General features: G+C 45.1%; 1 protein-coding gene across 2 annotated transcripts in view; it reads left to right on the forward strand.

Moving 5' to 3' along the window:
* The first annotated feature begins 5,814 nt into the window (after positions 1 to 5,814).
* LOC130367608 (uncharacterized) overlaps positions 5,815 to 16,087 on the forward strand; it is a 32,855-nt gene continuing 22,582 nt past the window's right edge. Inside the window, exon 1 of one of the 2 annotated variants that reach the window (XM_056570141.1) lies at positions 5,815 to 5,974. The gene's annotated coding sequence lies outside the window, so the exon portion shown is untranslated. Of the gene's footprint in view, positions 5,975 to 8,931; positions 8,985 to 16,087 lie in introns of those variants that run through there. The other variant, XM_056570139.1, reaches the window with a different exon arrangement.

A 16,087-nucleotide genomic window follows, 5' to 3' on the forward strand; every position in this document is an offset into this window, starting at 1 on the left:
TTGTCGCACTTCTGGAAAAAATCATAACTACATGCAGGAAAATTAATACGTTTAAAATTGTCGTCTTCTGACCCCTATAACTTTTTTATTTTTCCGCGTACAGGGCGGTATGAGGACTCATTTTTTGCGCCGTGATCTGAAGTTTTTATCGGTACCATTTGTGTATTGATCGAACTTTTTGATCGCTTTTTATTAATTTTTTCATGATATAAAATGTGACCAAAAATGCGCTATTCTGGACTTTGGAATTTTTTTGCGCGTACGACATTGACCGTGCGGTTTAATTAACGATATATTTTGATAATTCGGACATTTCCGCACGCGGCGATACCACATATGTTTTTGTTCTTATTTAAAGTTTTTTTTTTTCTTTTTTAAGTGGGAAAAGGGGGGTGATTCAAACTTTTATTAGGGAAGGGGTTAAATGATCTTTATTCACTTTTTTTTCCACTTTTTTTTTTCTCCCAGGGCCCCATAGGGACCTATAACACTGCACACACTGATCTCTTATACTAATCATTGTTATCCCATAGGGACCTATAACACTGCACACACTGATCTCTTATACTGATCATTGTTATCCCATAGGGACCTATAACACTGCACACACTGATCTCTTATACTGATCATTGTTATCCCATAGGGACCTATAACACTGCACACACTGATCTCTTATACTAATCATTGTTATCCCATAGGGACCTATAACACTGCACACACTGATCTCTTATACTGATCATTGTTATCCCATAGGGACCTATAACACTGCACACACTGATCTCTTATACTGATCATTGTTATCCCATAGGGACCTATAACACTGCACACACTGATCTCTTATACTAATCATTGTTATCCCATAGGGACCTATAACACTGCACACACTGATCTCTTATACTGATCATTGTTATCCCATAGGGACCTATAACACTGCACACACTGATCTCTTATACTGATCATTGTTATCCCATAGGGACCTATAACACTGCACTCACTGATCTTTTACATTGATCAATGGCTTCTCATAGGAAACCACTGATCAATGATTCTGCCGCTTGACTGCTCATGCCTGGATCTCAGGCACTGAGCAGTCATTCAGCGATCGGGCAGCGAGGAGGCAGGTAGGGACCCTGCGGCTGTCATGTAAGCTGTTCAGGATGCCGCGATTTCGCTGCGGAGATCTCGAACAACTCCCTGAGAAAACCGGCATGGTTTTACTTTCGCTTTAGACGCGGTGTTCAACTTTGAACGCCGCGTCTAAAGGGTTAATAGCGCGCGGCACCGCGATCAGTGCTGCACGCTATTAGCCACGGGTCCCGGCCGTTGTTAGAAGCCGTGGCCCCGCGTTCTAGATCGGGAGCGGACTCATGGCGCACCGGTACGTCATGGGTCCTTAAGGGGTTAACAACGGTAAAAACACTGAAACACAATCTCCGGGCAGCCAGCGGCAGCGTCCGGATCGCGGAAGGTTGGAGCTTCCATGTTCGTTGATGATTGGGGGGGCGGGACCCCCATGATCAGACATCTTATCCCCTATCCTTTGGTGGAGTACCCCTTTTAAGGTTCAGACTGGTTCACAGAGCAGAAAAATTGGTGACCTATTTTATGTTTTTTTTTTTTTCAAGCTGCGGCCACTTTTTCACTGGTTATAGAAAAAAAATCTGCATATAAAATATGTCGACGAATTTTCAACTGTGTGATCCCGGCCCTATATGGCAGACATTTACGACACGTTTTGCGCATAGCATTGTGGTTACCCATGTGGCTGTGCAACACTAGCCTTAGTCCTTTTTTTTAAGTGACGAAATATCTACCTATAACACAGATTAGATCAGTGGTCTCCAACCTGCGGACCTCCAGATGTTGCAAAACTACAATTCCCAGCATGCCCGGACAGCCAACGGCTGTCCGGGCATGCTGGGAGTTGTAGTTTTGCAACATCTGGAGGTCCGCAAGTTGGAGACCACTGGATTAGATCCATATACAGACTAGCCCCACTGTAACTCAATAGAGCTAATCCGCAGGAGTTGTCCAGTATAAAAAAATATATATATTTTTTGCAAAAACAGCGCCACCCCTGTCCACAGGTTGTGTGTAGTACTGCAGCATAGTCCCATTGACTTCAATGAAGCCGAGCTGCAATACCATACACAAGCTGTGGACAAGAGTGGTGCTGTTTTTGCAACAAAAAACATTTTTATAATACTGGACAACTCCTTAAAGGGTTACTCCGCCCCTAGAGATCTTATTCCCTATCCAAAGGAGGCGGTACCCCAGACATCCGGTGCACGAAGCGAACTTCGCTACGTGCTGGATGACTGGCGATGCGGGGGCTGAGGCTTGTGATGTACTGGCCACGCCCCCTCCCATACTTGCATTGAAGGGGCGTGGCTGAGACGTTATAACAGGGCGTGGTCATGACGTCACGAGCCTCCAGCGCTGCACCCGACGCTCTAAACGAATGCCGGGTGCAGCAGGGAGATCATGGGGGTCAGATGTCTAGGGGTGGAGTACCCCTTTAAAGGGGTATTCCAGGAAGAATACTTTTTTATATATATCAACTGGCTCCAGAAAGTTAAACAGATTTGTAAATTTCTTCTATTAAAAAAAACTTAATCCTTTCAGTACTTATGAGCTTCTGAAGTTAAGGTTGTTCTTTTCTGTCTAAGTCCTCTCTGATGTCACCTGTCTCGGGAAACGCCCAGTTTAGAAGAGGTTTGCTATGGGGATTTGCTTCTAAACTGGGCATTTCCCGAGACAGTTGTCATCAGAGAGGATTTAGACAGAAAAGAACAACCTTAACTTCAGAAGCTCATAAGTACTGAAAGGATAAAAAAAAAATTAATAGAAGTAATTTACAAATCTAGTATACAAATTTAACCGCACCTCAAGAATATCACCCTACTGGGTACACAATGAATAAGAAATGAGACAGATGGTTTCTGAAAAAATGCTAATTTTAATAAAAAAAACTGAAATAATATAAAATAGTACTTAAAAAGATCAGAGCATTAGTAATAGTAAACGGTCATTGGGCCCTAATGACAGATAGATGTTGAAGCAACTACCTAATCAATTCTAGGATAATCCATGGATATTGCTCCGAATTGGACCGTTAGTCCGGCAAAAAATAACACAGTAGATGTTTCAATGATGACACAATTTTTTAAGGTGGCATTAGATGGATTCGCTCACAGTTTGTATAGAATGATGCGGCGGGCCAATGGAAACAAGTGCTGTATTCTCTGCGGTGTTCTCGGTGTCAATGCCTTGGCAGGGGGAGGGTTCCGGCAAGCGGTCCGTGGTGTCAGCAAACACCGATGTCGGTAACGGACTCACACTAGAAGCAGCAGACTTGTGGTAGGCTCGGTGAGCGAGATCAGTAGTTACTGCAGCAGGTGGTTTGGGTTGCGAACTTCCGTGCCGGCTAAAGTTCAGATGTTGTTGGTAATTAAAGGTAATGCTTGTATAGCGCTCTGTTCAGATGAAACGGCCTAGACGCGTTTCAGGGTGCTCAAATTGACCCCTTCTTCAGTAGGCAAGTATGATACTTGCCTACTGAAGAAGGGGTCAATTTGAGCACCCTGAAATGCGTCTAGGCCGTTTCATCTGAACAGAGCAAGTATGATACTTGCCTACTGAAGAAGGGGTCAATATGAGCACCCTGAAACGCGTCTAGGCCGTTTCATCTGAACAGAGCACGTATGATACTTGCCTACTGAAGGGGTCAATTTGAGCAACCTGAAACGCGTCTAGGCCGTTTCATCTGAACAGAGCAAGTATGATACTTGCCTACTGAAGAAGGGGTCAATTTGAGCACCCTGAAACGCGTCTAGGCCGTTTCATCTGAACAGAGCAAGTATGATACTTGCCTACTGAAGAAGGGGTCAATTTGAGCACCCTGAAACGCGTCTAGGCCGTTTCATCTGAACAGAGCGCTATACAAGCACTACCTTAATTACCAACAACATCTGAACTTTAGCCGGCACGGAAGTTCGCAACCCAAACCACCTGTTGCACTAACTACTGATCTCGCTCACCGAGCCTACCACAAGTCTGCTGCTTCTAGTGTGAGTCCGTTACCGACATCGGTATTTGCTGACACCACGGACCGCTTGCCGGAACCCTCCCCCTGCCAAGGCATTGACGCCGAGAACACCGCAGAGAATACAGCACTTGTTTCCATTGGCCCGCCGCAGTGCGGAACCAGCAGCCAGGGCGAGACTGTTCCATTCATTCTATACAATTGGGACCAATATCCATGGACTATCCTAGAATTGATTAGGTAGTTGCTTCAACATCTATCTGTCATTAGGGCCCAGTGACCGTTTACTATTACTAATGCTCTGATCTTTTTAACTACTATTTTATATTGTTATTTCTGTTTTTTATTAAAATTAGCATTTTTTCACAAATCATCTGTCTCATTTCTTATTCATTGTGCACCCACTAGGGTGATATTCTTGAGGTGCGGTTATATTTGTATACTTGATTTTTCATTATTTGATCGGTGGGGACCGATTTTTATCCACATTAACCTCGAATATCCCAGGTTGTGAGATGCACACACAGTCTAATTTACAAATCTGTTTAACTTTCTGGAGCCAGTTGATATATATAAAAAAAAGTTTTTTGCTGGAATACCCCTTTAAATCTGCGGCTTGGTCATTCTTTAGCATAGAGCATGGGAAATGGAAATCACAGGCCCAAAGCTTCTTTGAGAAACAAAACGCACAAAGGCCCTGTTTCTACACCAGCACAGACGGGGCTCTTTACTGTAAGAGCAGTGATCAATATCACGATTCAATTGCTTTCGCGATTATTTGTGCAGCCCTAGTATTCGAATTCTTGTTACAAGGCGACCAGAAGACCCATAATAGGCCGTTTCCTCGGTGAAAGGGCTTTTTGTGAAGTACAGTGACCCCCCCGACATACGATCATTTCAACATACGATCGCCTCTCAGAGTCCATCGCATGTTGAAGACAGCATCAACATGCGATGCTTTTATATGTCGGGGCCATCGCATAAACGGCTATCCGGCAGCGCAGACTGCTTCAGCTGCCGCCGGATAGCCGTTTACAGTGCCCCGTGTGGTCCGCTGACGATCACTTACCTGTCCTCAGGGCTCCGGCGCGTCGTCTTCGGGATCGTCGCCATCGTCGGCGCTCTCCATTGTCGTCATCACGTCGCTGCGCACGCCGTCCCGTCATCCAATAGGAGCGGCGTGTGTAGTGACGTGATGGCGGCGACTGAGAGCGAGGACCGGAGCGTCAGGGACACCTCGGGGACGCGGCGACAGCGATGGAAGGCGACATCCAGGGCAGCGGTGACGGTCCGGAGCGGCGGGGACAGGTGAGTATAACCTCCAATACCAGTGGTCTTCAACCTGCGGACCTCCAGATGTTGCAAAACTACAACTCCCAGCATGCCCGGACAGCCGTTGGCTGTCCGGGCATGCTGGGTGTTGTAGTTTTGCAACATCTGGAGGGCCGCAGGTTGTAGACCACTGTCCTATACTTTACATTGCACAGATCCCTCAACATACGATGGTTTCAACAAACGATGGTCCATTTGGAGCGGATTACCATTGTGTGTTGAGGGACCACTGTACCTTGGGGGAGATTTTTCAAAACCAGTGCAGAGGAAAAGTTGCCCAGTTACCCATAGCAACCAATCAGATCGCTTCTTTCATTTTTAAAAGGGCCTGTGCAAAATGAAAGAAGCGATCTGATTGGTTGCCATGGGCAACTAGTCAATTTTTTCCTCTGCACAAGTTTTGATAAATCTCCTCCCTTGTGGCAGTCCACCTCAAGTGTAGATAACCTTGCAGAGGCCACATTAGTCCCGACAGTCCCTGTGATGATAGAAGGAGCTCTGGAGAAGGCTCCATCATATGTCTGATCTGTTTGTGGATCTTATTGACTTTCTCCAGTTGGCGCACCCTCAAACCGGGCAACGTCACCGTAGAAGCAGGTAGTGCGCCAACCGTAAGGGAAGAAACTGTCCCGCTTAAGTCCTTACAAGAGAAAGAAGCGAAACATGGACCTGCCTTTAGAGGCTCAAAGAGGGGATTTAGGAACTCCTGTCCTCCTTTCAGACAACAGCTCACGTCATGCTATCCATTTTGGGGCCTAAATTAAAGGGGTACTCTGCTGAAAACATCTTATCCCCTATCCAAAGGGGATCTCCACTGCAGCACCCCTGTCATTCGGTGCATGGAGTGAACTCTGCTCCGTGCCTGATGACTAGTGAACATGGCCGCCGCGCGTGACTCCTCCCATAGACATGAATGGAGGGGGCGTGGCCTGATGTCACAACCGCCGCAGCTCCAAGCTTCCTTGTTCCGGACGCCTTCGTTGCTGGCCCCCCACAATTAGACATCTTATCCCCTAACCTTTGGATAGGGGATAAGATGTTTTTAGCGGAGTACCCCTTTAAGCAAAACACTGATCTTATAGTGTCCCTGCTAGGGGTAGGCCATGCCCTTGCGATGTACTGGAGCACGGGAACAACTTTGCTATTTAGGATAAGTTCTTCGTCCTAATTGGTGAGCTATATGAGGTTCCAATACCCTGGATCAGTGGTCCCAAAACTGTGGCCCTCTGCATGTTTCAGAACTACAACTCCCAGCATACCAAGCATTTTTAATATTTTTTTTTATTCTGTTTTATTTTATTTGGAAAGGAAAAGATGGATGTCCAGCGCAGCTCCTGTAAAACCCAGCTTTATTACAAATTCAGCAACAGGTACATGGACAACGTGGACAGGTGACGCGTTTCGATTAGTCAGGGAACCTTAGTCATATTGGTATACGTATACGGAAAAATAAAAAGTTACATGGGTCAGAAGAGGATGATTTTAAGCAAACTAATTTTCTTCCAAAAAGATATCGGGGGGAGATTTATCAAAACCTGTGCAGAGGCAAAGTTGCCCAGTTGCCCATAGCAACCAATCAGATTGCTTCTTTCATTTTGCAGAGGCCTTGTTAAGAATGAAAGAAGCGATCTGATTGGTTGCTATGGACAACTTGCCTCTGCACAGGTTTTGATAAATCTCCCCCATCACTTTTTCAAAAGTAGTCAAATAACACAAAAACGATATAAATTGGGTATTGTTGTACTCGTATGGACCTACTGAATTAATATATTGGGGGAGATTTATCAAAACCTGCGCAGAGGAAAACTTGCCCAGTTGCCCATAGCAACCAATCAGATCGCTTCTTTCATTTTTCACAGGCCTTCATAAAAATGAAAGCAGCAAGCTGATTGGTTGCTATGGGCAACTGGGCAAGTTTTCCTCTGCACAGGTTTTGATAAATCTCCCCCATTGTGTCATTTTTACCGAAAAGAGCTCCGCATACAAATGGAAGCCACCAATAGAGACAAAATTGAGCTTTTTTTGCAACTTTCGCCACACAAATTTGTTTTCGTTTCACCGTAGATTTGATGGTAAAATAAGTGAAGTCATTACATAGTTTAATTGGTGGCGCAAAAAAAACAAGCCCCCCATATGGGTGTTTAGGGGGAAAATTGAAAGCATTTTGGCTGTTTAGACAGCGAAGAGGAAAAAAGAAACGAAAGCACAAAAATTTAAAATCGCTGCGTCCTTAACGATGCAGGACGTATATTTACATCATGCGCCGGCTCCCGCGATATAACGCGGGGTCACGCGGTGACCCCGTGCCATATGGGGTCTGTCCCAGCGGCCATTAACGGCCGGGACCCATGGCTAATACCAGACATCACCGATCGCGGTGATGCCAGGTATTAACCCTTCAGACACGGCGATCAAAGTTGACCGCCGCGTCTGAAGTGAAACCGAAAGCATCCCGGCAGCTCAGTCGGGCTGTTCCGGACCGCCGCAGTTAAATCACGGCGTCCCGAACAGATTGCAGGACATCAGGAGGATCCCTACCTGCCTCCTGCGTGTCCGATTGCCGACTGACTGCTCCGTGCCTGACATCCAGGCAGGAGCAGTTGAGCGGCAATAACACTGATCAATGCCATGCTATTGCATGGCAGTGATCAGTGTAGGAAATCAGTGTGTGCAATGTTATAGCCCCAAATTCCAAAATAGCGTATTTTTGGTCACTTTTTATACCAAGAAAAAATTAATAAAAAGCGATCAATAAATCCAAAAAAACTTCAGATCACGGCACAAAAAATGAGCCCTCATACCGCCCCATACGCGGAAAAATTAAAAAAGTTATACGGGTCAGAAGATGACAATTTTTAAACGTTTACATTTTCGTGCATGTAGTTATGATTTTTTTTCCCGAAGTACCACAAAATCAAACCTATATCAGTGGGGGATCATTTTAAACGTATGGACCTACAGAATAAAGAGAAGGTGTCATTTTTAGCAATAAATGTTTTTTTCTTCAATTTTGTCGCACAATGATTTTTTTTTTTTGGGGGGGGGGGGGGGGTAAAATTAATAATGTCACTGCAAAGAAGAATTGGTGGCGCAAAAAATAAGCCATCATATGAATTTTTAGGTGGAAAATTTAAAGAGTTATGATTTTTAAAAGGTAAGGAGGAAAAAAAACAAAAATGCAAAAACTGGAAAAAAAAAGGAAACGTAAAAAGACCACACAAAATATGTCAAAAAAAAAAATCACTGACGGAGGAGGAAGGGGTTAAACGTTGTAAACGTTGTTTGTGTAAGTCCCCCCCCCCTAAATGCTAGTTTAGAGTTTTCCAAACAGTGCGTCTCCAGCTGTTGCAAAACTACAACTCCCAGCATGCCCGGACAGCCGAAGGCTGTCCAGGCATGCTGGGAGTTGTAGTTTTGCAACAGCTGGAGACGCACTGTTTGGTATACACTGGGCTACTTCTTCATGAATCCTCCTTTTCCTGTCACGTCCAGTCATAAGACAGTTTTGCAATTCTATACCTCCCAAAATGCATTGCAACAGAGCATGCTCACTAGCAACCGTTGCCAAGTTAGCTGTGACTCCTCCAGGTCAGCTGACCTCCGCCCGGTAGGTGACTATTTACTATTCACTATTGTACATGTGGTGCCCCCCACCGTCCCGCCTCATATCACTGCTCAATGGAGCTGCTGTTGCGCCCCCTGCTGCCACACTGCTGCAAACGCACCTTTCTGAAGCCCAGAAAAGCTGGGTGACACTTCTAGTGAGAGACGTCATGACCATGCTATTGAGCACCCTGCCTACGGCTATTGCAAAACTACAACTCCCAGCATGCCCGGACAGCTGTCAGCTGTCCGGGCATGCTGGGAGTTGTAGTTTTGAAACACTTCTATAGAGTGAGAACCCTAGCCCTTTAAGGACTCAGCGTTTTTCCGTTTTTGCATTTTCATTTTTTCCTCATCACCTTCTAAAAATTATAACGCTTTCAATTTTGCACATAAAAACCCATATGATGGCTTATTTTTTGCGCCACCAATTCTACTTTGCAGTGACATTAGTCGTTTTACCCAAAAATCTACGGCGAAACGGAAAAAAAATTCATTGTGCGACAAAATTGAAGAAAAAATTTCATTTTGTAACTTTTGAGGGCTTCCGTTTCTACATAGTAAATTTTTCGGTAAATATGACACCTTATCATTATTCTGTAGGTCCATACGGATAAAATGATCCCCTACTTATATAGGTTTGATTTTGTCGCACTTCTGAAAAAAAATCGTAACTACATGCAGGAAAATGTATACGTTTAAAATTTTCATTTTCTGACCCCTATAACTTTTTTCTTTTTCCGCGTACGGGGCGGTATGAGGACTCATTTTTTGCGCCGTGTTCTGAAGTTTTTATCGGTACCATTTTTGTATTAATCAAACTTTTTGATCGCTTTTTATTCATTTTTTTATTATATCAAAAGTGACCAAAAATACCCTATTTTGGACTTTGGAATTTTTTTGCGCGTACGCCATTGACCATGTGGTTTAATTAACAATATAGTTTTATAGTTCGGACATTTACGCACGCGGCGATACCATATATGTTTATTTTTATTTACACAGTTTTTATTTTTTTATGGGGAAAGGGGGGTGATTCAAACTTTTATTAGGGAAGGGGTTAAATGACCTTTGTTAACTTTTTTTTCCCACTTTTTTTTTGCAGTGTTATAGGTCCCATAGGGACCTATAACACTGCACACACTGATCTCTTATACTGATCATTGTTATCCCATAGGGACCTATAACACTGCACACACTGATCTCTTATACTGATCATTATTATCCCATAGGGACCTATAACACTGCACACACTGATCTCTTATACTGATCATTGTTATCCCATAGGGACCTATAACACTGCACACACTGATCTCTTATACTGATCATTGTTATCCCATAGGGACCTATAACACTGCACACACTGATCTCTTATACTGATCATTGTTATCCCATAGGGACCTATAACACTGCACACACTGATCTCTTATACTGATCATTGTTATCCCATAGGGACCTATAACACTGCACACACTGATCTCTTATACTGATCATTATTATCCCATAGGGACCTATAACACTGCACACACTGATCTCTTATACTGATCATTATTATCCCATAGGGACCTATAACACTGCACACACTGATCTCTTATACTGATCATTGTTATCCCATAGGGACCTATAACACTGCACACACTGATCTTTTACACAGATCATTGTTATCCCATAGGAGCTATAACACTGCACACACTGATCTTTCACCCTGATCCCTGCCAAGCCATAGCTTTGCACGGATCAGTGAGATAGGGGCTCGATTGCTCAAGCCTGTAGCTCAGGCTTGGAGCAATCAAACCCAGATCGGACGCGACGGAGCAAGGTAAGGAGACCTCCGATCTTGTCCTAGCTGATCGGGACATCGCGATTTTATCAGCCCGACTGATCTGCCGGGAATCGTTTACTTTCACTTTCAGACCCGGCGGTCAACTTTGATCGCCGCGTCTGAAGGGTTAATAGCGCGTGGCACAACGATCGGTGCCGCGCGCTGTTAACCCAGGGTCCCGGCTATGACTAGCAGCCGGGACTAACCCGGTGTGATGCGGGGTCACGGCGTGACCCTGTTTTAAACACTGGGACCGGGCTCAGGGCGTACAGGTACGCCCTGAGTCCTTAAGAGGCTAGAGGTGACTTATCTATATGGCCGTAACTGTAACAAACCCTCAGCTGCGAGAAGCATTCGTTCTGTAAATTTCAAGTGGAAATGTTGACAATACAGACGGATGGATAGAAGTTGCCCGAAATTTTCCTTCACGTATTTAGAAAAAATAAGTCTTTTGAACTTTCTGCATCAACAACAAGATTCCGTCTCACAGAATTTGATGCGCAGGATTTTCTGCTGCAGATTTCAGTGTAAACTAAATGACTGAGCGCAGCTTCAAATCGGCAGTTACAGACCCTGCGCAGGATCCTGTATGTGTGAACGTACCCTTAACCCCTTAACGACGCAGGACGTATATTTACGTCCTGCGCCGTCTCCCGCAATATGAAGCGGGTTCGTGCTGCGACCCCACATCACATCGCGTTGGTCCCGGCGCTCATCAACGGCCGGGACCCGCGGCTAATACCACACATCGCCGATTGCGGCAATGTGCGGTATTAACCCTTCATTCGCCGATCGGACACCGAGGAGGCAGGTATGGTCCCTCCCAGTGTCCTGTAAGCTGTTCGGGACGCCGCGATTTCACCGCGGCGGTCCCGAACAGCCCGACTGACTAGCCGTGATACTTTCACTTTCGCTTTAGAATCGGCGGTCAGCTTTGACCGCCGATTCTAAAGCGAAAGTGAAAGTATCACGGCTAGTCAGTCGGGCTGTTCGGGACCGCCGCGGTGAAATCGCGGCGTCCCGAACAGCTTACAGGACACTGGGAGGGACCATACCTGCCTCCTCGGTGTCCAATCGGCGAATGACTGCTCCGTGCCTGAGATCCAGGCAGGAGCAGTCAAGCTCCGATAACACTGATCACAGGCGTTTTCCCATAAAAAAAATAAAACAGTGTAAATAAAAATTAAAAATAAACATATGTGGTATCGCCGCGTGCGTAAATGTCCGAACTATAAAAATATATAATTAATTAAACCGCACGGTCAATGGCGGTCAAAACAAAAATCGTACCGTTAAAAACTTCAGATCATGGCACAAAAAAATAGCCCTCATATCGCCCTGTACGTGGAAAAATAAAAAAAGTTATAGGGGTCAGAAGATGACATTTTTAAACGTATAAATTTTCCTGCATGTAGTTATGATTTTTTCCAGAAGTACGACAATATCCAACCTATATAAGTAGGGGATCATTTTAACCGTATGGACCTACAGAATAATGATAAGGTGTCATTTTTACCGAAATATGCACTGCGTAGAAACGGAAGCCCCCAAAATTTACAAAATGGCGTTTTTTCTTCGATTTTGTCTCACAATTATTTTTTTTCCGTTACGTCGTGAATTTTTGGGTAAAATGACTGATGTCACTGCAAAGTAGAATTGGTGACGCAAAAAATAAGCCATAATATGGATTTTTAGGTGGAAAATTGAGAGGGTTATGATTTTTAAAAGGTAAGGAGGAAAAAACAAAAGTGCAAAAACGGAAAAACCCTGAGTCCTTAAGGGGTTAAGGTACACAATGGGGATGGGGGAGATGAGGAATCTGCACTGAACAGCAAGATGGGTTTTAACACTTTCATTTCCAGGTTGCTCACACCAGAGACTGCGAATATGTAGAATTGTTTTAAATGGAGTTGTGTGTACATACATCACATTACTTATCCTGTACTGATCCTGAGTTATATCCTGTATTATACTCCAGAGCTGTACTCACTATTCTGCTGGTGGGGTCACTGTGTACATACATTACATTACTTATCCTGTACTGATCCTGAGTTATATCCTGTATTATACTCCAGAGCTGTACTCACTATTCTGCTGGTGAGGTCACTGTGTACATACATTACATTACTTATCCTGTACTGATCCTGAGTTATATCCTGTATTATACTCCAGAGCTGTACTTACTATTCTGCTGGTGAGGTCACTGTGTACATACATTACATTACTTATCCTGTACTGATCCTGAGTTATATCCTGTATTATACTCCAGAGCTGTACTCACTATTCTGCTGGTGAGGTCACTGTGTACATACATTACATTACTTATCCTGTACTGATCCTGAGTTATATATCAGACAGGAGGCTCATATCTTGCATTAACCTTTCTTTTATTAATGCCCATAGCAGAATATTATTAAAATAACGTATTTAATAGAAACTTTTTGAAAAAACTGCAACTCCCAGCAGCCCTTGCGCCTTCCTCCTCCCATCTCCTGTTGACTGGTGCTATAAATGAGGCTGCCAGAAGATCCAGCTCCTCTTTCTTTCTGCTCATGGCAGACAGATAAGTACCCTGAATGTATATGTCTTCTATAGGTTTTTTCTGAAACTATTGAAAATCATCTCTTTTTCTGTTTCTCGTATTTCTCATATATTCTTTCCTATCTATCATTATATTATTCTTTTTATATTATTCTTTTTTATATATTTCATATTCTATTTGTTTGTCCCTTAGGGATTTTTCCGGTTGCCGGTGGTTTTCGGCATACCACTGCGAGGGCGAGACACTGAATTATTTTCTGTCTATCACTCCCTCCCTCCCACTTTCCTTTTTGCTTACCGGCGCCATTTTGAGCTTCTTCGCGCGCTTCTCCTCACTCCTTTCCCGCCACTGATCTTCTTGTTCGCCGGGAAGGAGGGCGTTCCTCTTCTAACGCGCGTCTCTTGACGCGCTCTGCTAGCGCCACTCCACCAATCACAGCGCTCCCTGACGAGTTCTCGTGAGATTTCGTCTGGGACCGCTGTGACTGGTTACCGCCTCCTCTCCCCGTCGCCAGTGTGGTGCGAGCGGTGAGAGGAACGGCAGCAATTTAGTGGTGGTCAGCGTATCTGTCTATTATCATCTACCCAGGTAGTTTTCACAGGGTCCGGTCACATAATACTGACAGGGTCCGGTTAGGTGCTAACTTTCAGCCTGCAATTAATTGTATAATTGCCAACTAGGGCGATTTATAGATCAACTTATACATTGGCTGTTTCCAATAACAACCAGCTTATAATATATACCTATTCAATAGCTTGTGGAGCTCATAGTGAGGTCCACTACAAATTCACTTTGAATATCTTAGTGCTACTTGATAGCCTACACTAGATATGGCTGGTGATAACAGCAAACATACTGCCCCTATCATGGCTGGTACTGAGGAGCACATTGAGTTGGACGCCTCCCAGTTAATGACGGCTACTCAGATACAAGACCTCATAAATAGGTCTGTCCAGGCTGGACTAGCCTCAACTGTAAGCCCTTCTATTAACCCCTCCGTCTCTGGAGAGAAACCTAATAAGGGTAAAGCGCTTTCCAAGCGCAAACATATTACTGAACACTTCGACTCCCCGGCAGGGGAAGAAAATAATATGCCCAGGACAGGACCCACTCCGGCCTCTCAAACCCCACATCCTGAATACGAACGACCCTTGGGCCTCAAGGAGACCATTACAAAGAGGCATAGGTCCAATAAAAGGACAAAACCAGACTCGTAAGACACATCGGAGGATGAATCGTCTGAGGTCTCTGAGGTGGCCGAGGCCACAGACTCTGACAAGGAGGATGCGAAGTTCTTAGCGGAAAACTCTGACGCCAATCTCGAGATACCTTCCGAGACTGTACTGGATACACTCGGACAACCGTTTTTTAGTCTGGAGGCAATCACTCATCCCCGGTCCGGGGATTGGGTCCCATTACCGCAAGTCGCGGACTATGTGGAGTTTTGGACCAGAAAGTCACTGGATCGGTCCAATCGCAACAAACTGCGATCAGAGTGCCCCGGACCATACGTGGCCAGGAAAGTGGCACAAACACCGGAAATAGATCCGGTCCTGATGAAATATTTAACCCGCTCCGGCAAATATTCCAAAAAAAGGAATTGAACGTTCGTTCAAGGTGATACAGGATCGGATCTTAGACCTCCTGGGCCCGCTTACTAAAATATTAAACCTGTCTGAACAGGCAGCCTCCACCTCCCAGCCGGTGGATTTGGGGCAGCTAAGAGGGTGGGCCCAGCGTGCTATATGCATGCTCGGCAGCGCCAACACAACTTGTTCTATTGAACGCAGAAGGTCCATATTAATGAAATTGGAACCTCAATTGTCGCACCTTGCTGAGAATGAGCCGGGCCCTTCTGCTGAAGGCCTTCTCTTCGGCGAGGATTTGATCAAGAATATAAATAAATGTGTGTCATTATTTACTAGCCTTGATAAGGCTCAGAATTCACAGAAAAAATCGGGTTCTAACCCTAAGGTTTTTGGCAAGGCCGGCAGAGGGAGAGGGCGCTCTGCCGGCCGCACTGCCTACTTCAGGCCCTACGCTAGACCAAATCCACAGCCGTACGCTCCTGCTCAGCAGTCATACACCTTGCCGGTGGCACAACCTGCCACCTTTTTCCCACCACGTGGACGCCCCTGGAGGGGACGTGGAGGCCGAGGTTTCCCCAGATCCCGTCCGTCATCCGGTGAGTATACACCCTCTTACATTATCACAAACACTTGTGGGGGGCAGACTGAAGTATTTTATCCACGTCTGGTCCATGATTACGGCAGACGCTTGGATCCTCAATACTGTAGAGGGTTACCAGATAGATTTTCAGTCCCTTCCAGTACTGAACGTCAGGCCACATCCCATTCATTTCTTGTCCCAAAACATGACACTCATAGACACCGAGCTCCAGGAGCTGGTAACAAAAAACGCAGTACAGGAGGTGGACCCCCTCTCCCCCGGGTTTATCAGCAATTTATTCCTTGTCAAGAAGAAGGATGGTGGCTATCGCCCTGTGATAAACCTAAGAGACCTGAATCAACACGTGACTTACCGTCACTTCAAGATGGAGGGTATCCACCTGTTGCGCGACCTCTTATGGCCATGCGACTGGTTAGTAAAGGTCGACTTGAAGGACGCTTATCTCACCATCCCCATGCACCCATCCTCCCAACCTTTCCTAAGGTTTCTGTGGAGGGACCGAATGTGGCAGTTCACCTGCCTGCCATTTGGGTTATCATGGGCCCCTTGGTGT

The sequence above is a fragment of the Hyla sarda genome, chromosome 4, assembly GCF_029499605.1.
Source record: "Hyla sarda isolate aHylSar1 chromosome 4, aHylSar1.hap1, whole genome shotgun sequence".
Taxonomy (NCBI): Eukaryota; Metazoa; Chordata; class Amphibia; order Anura; family Hylidae; genus Hyla; species Hyla sarda.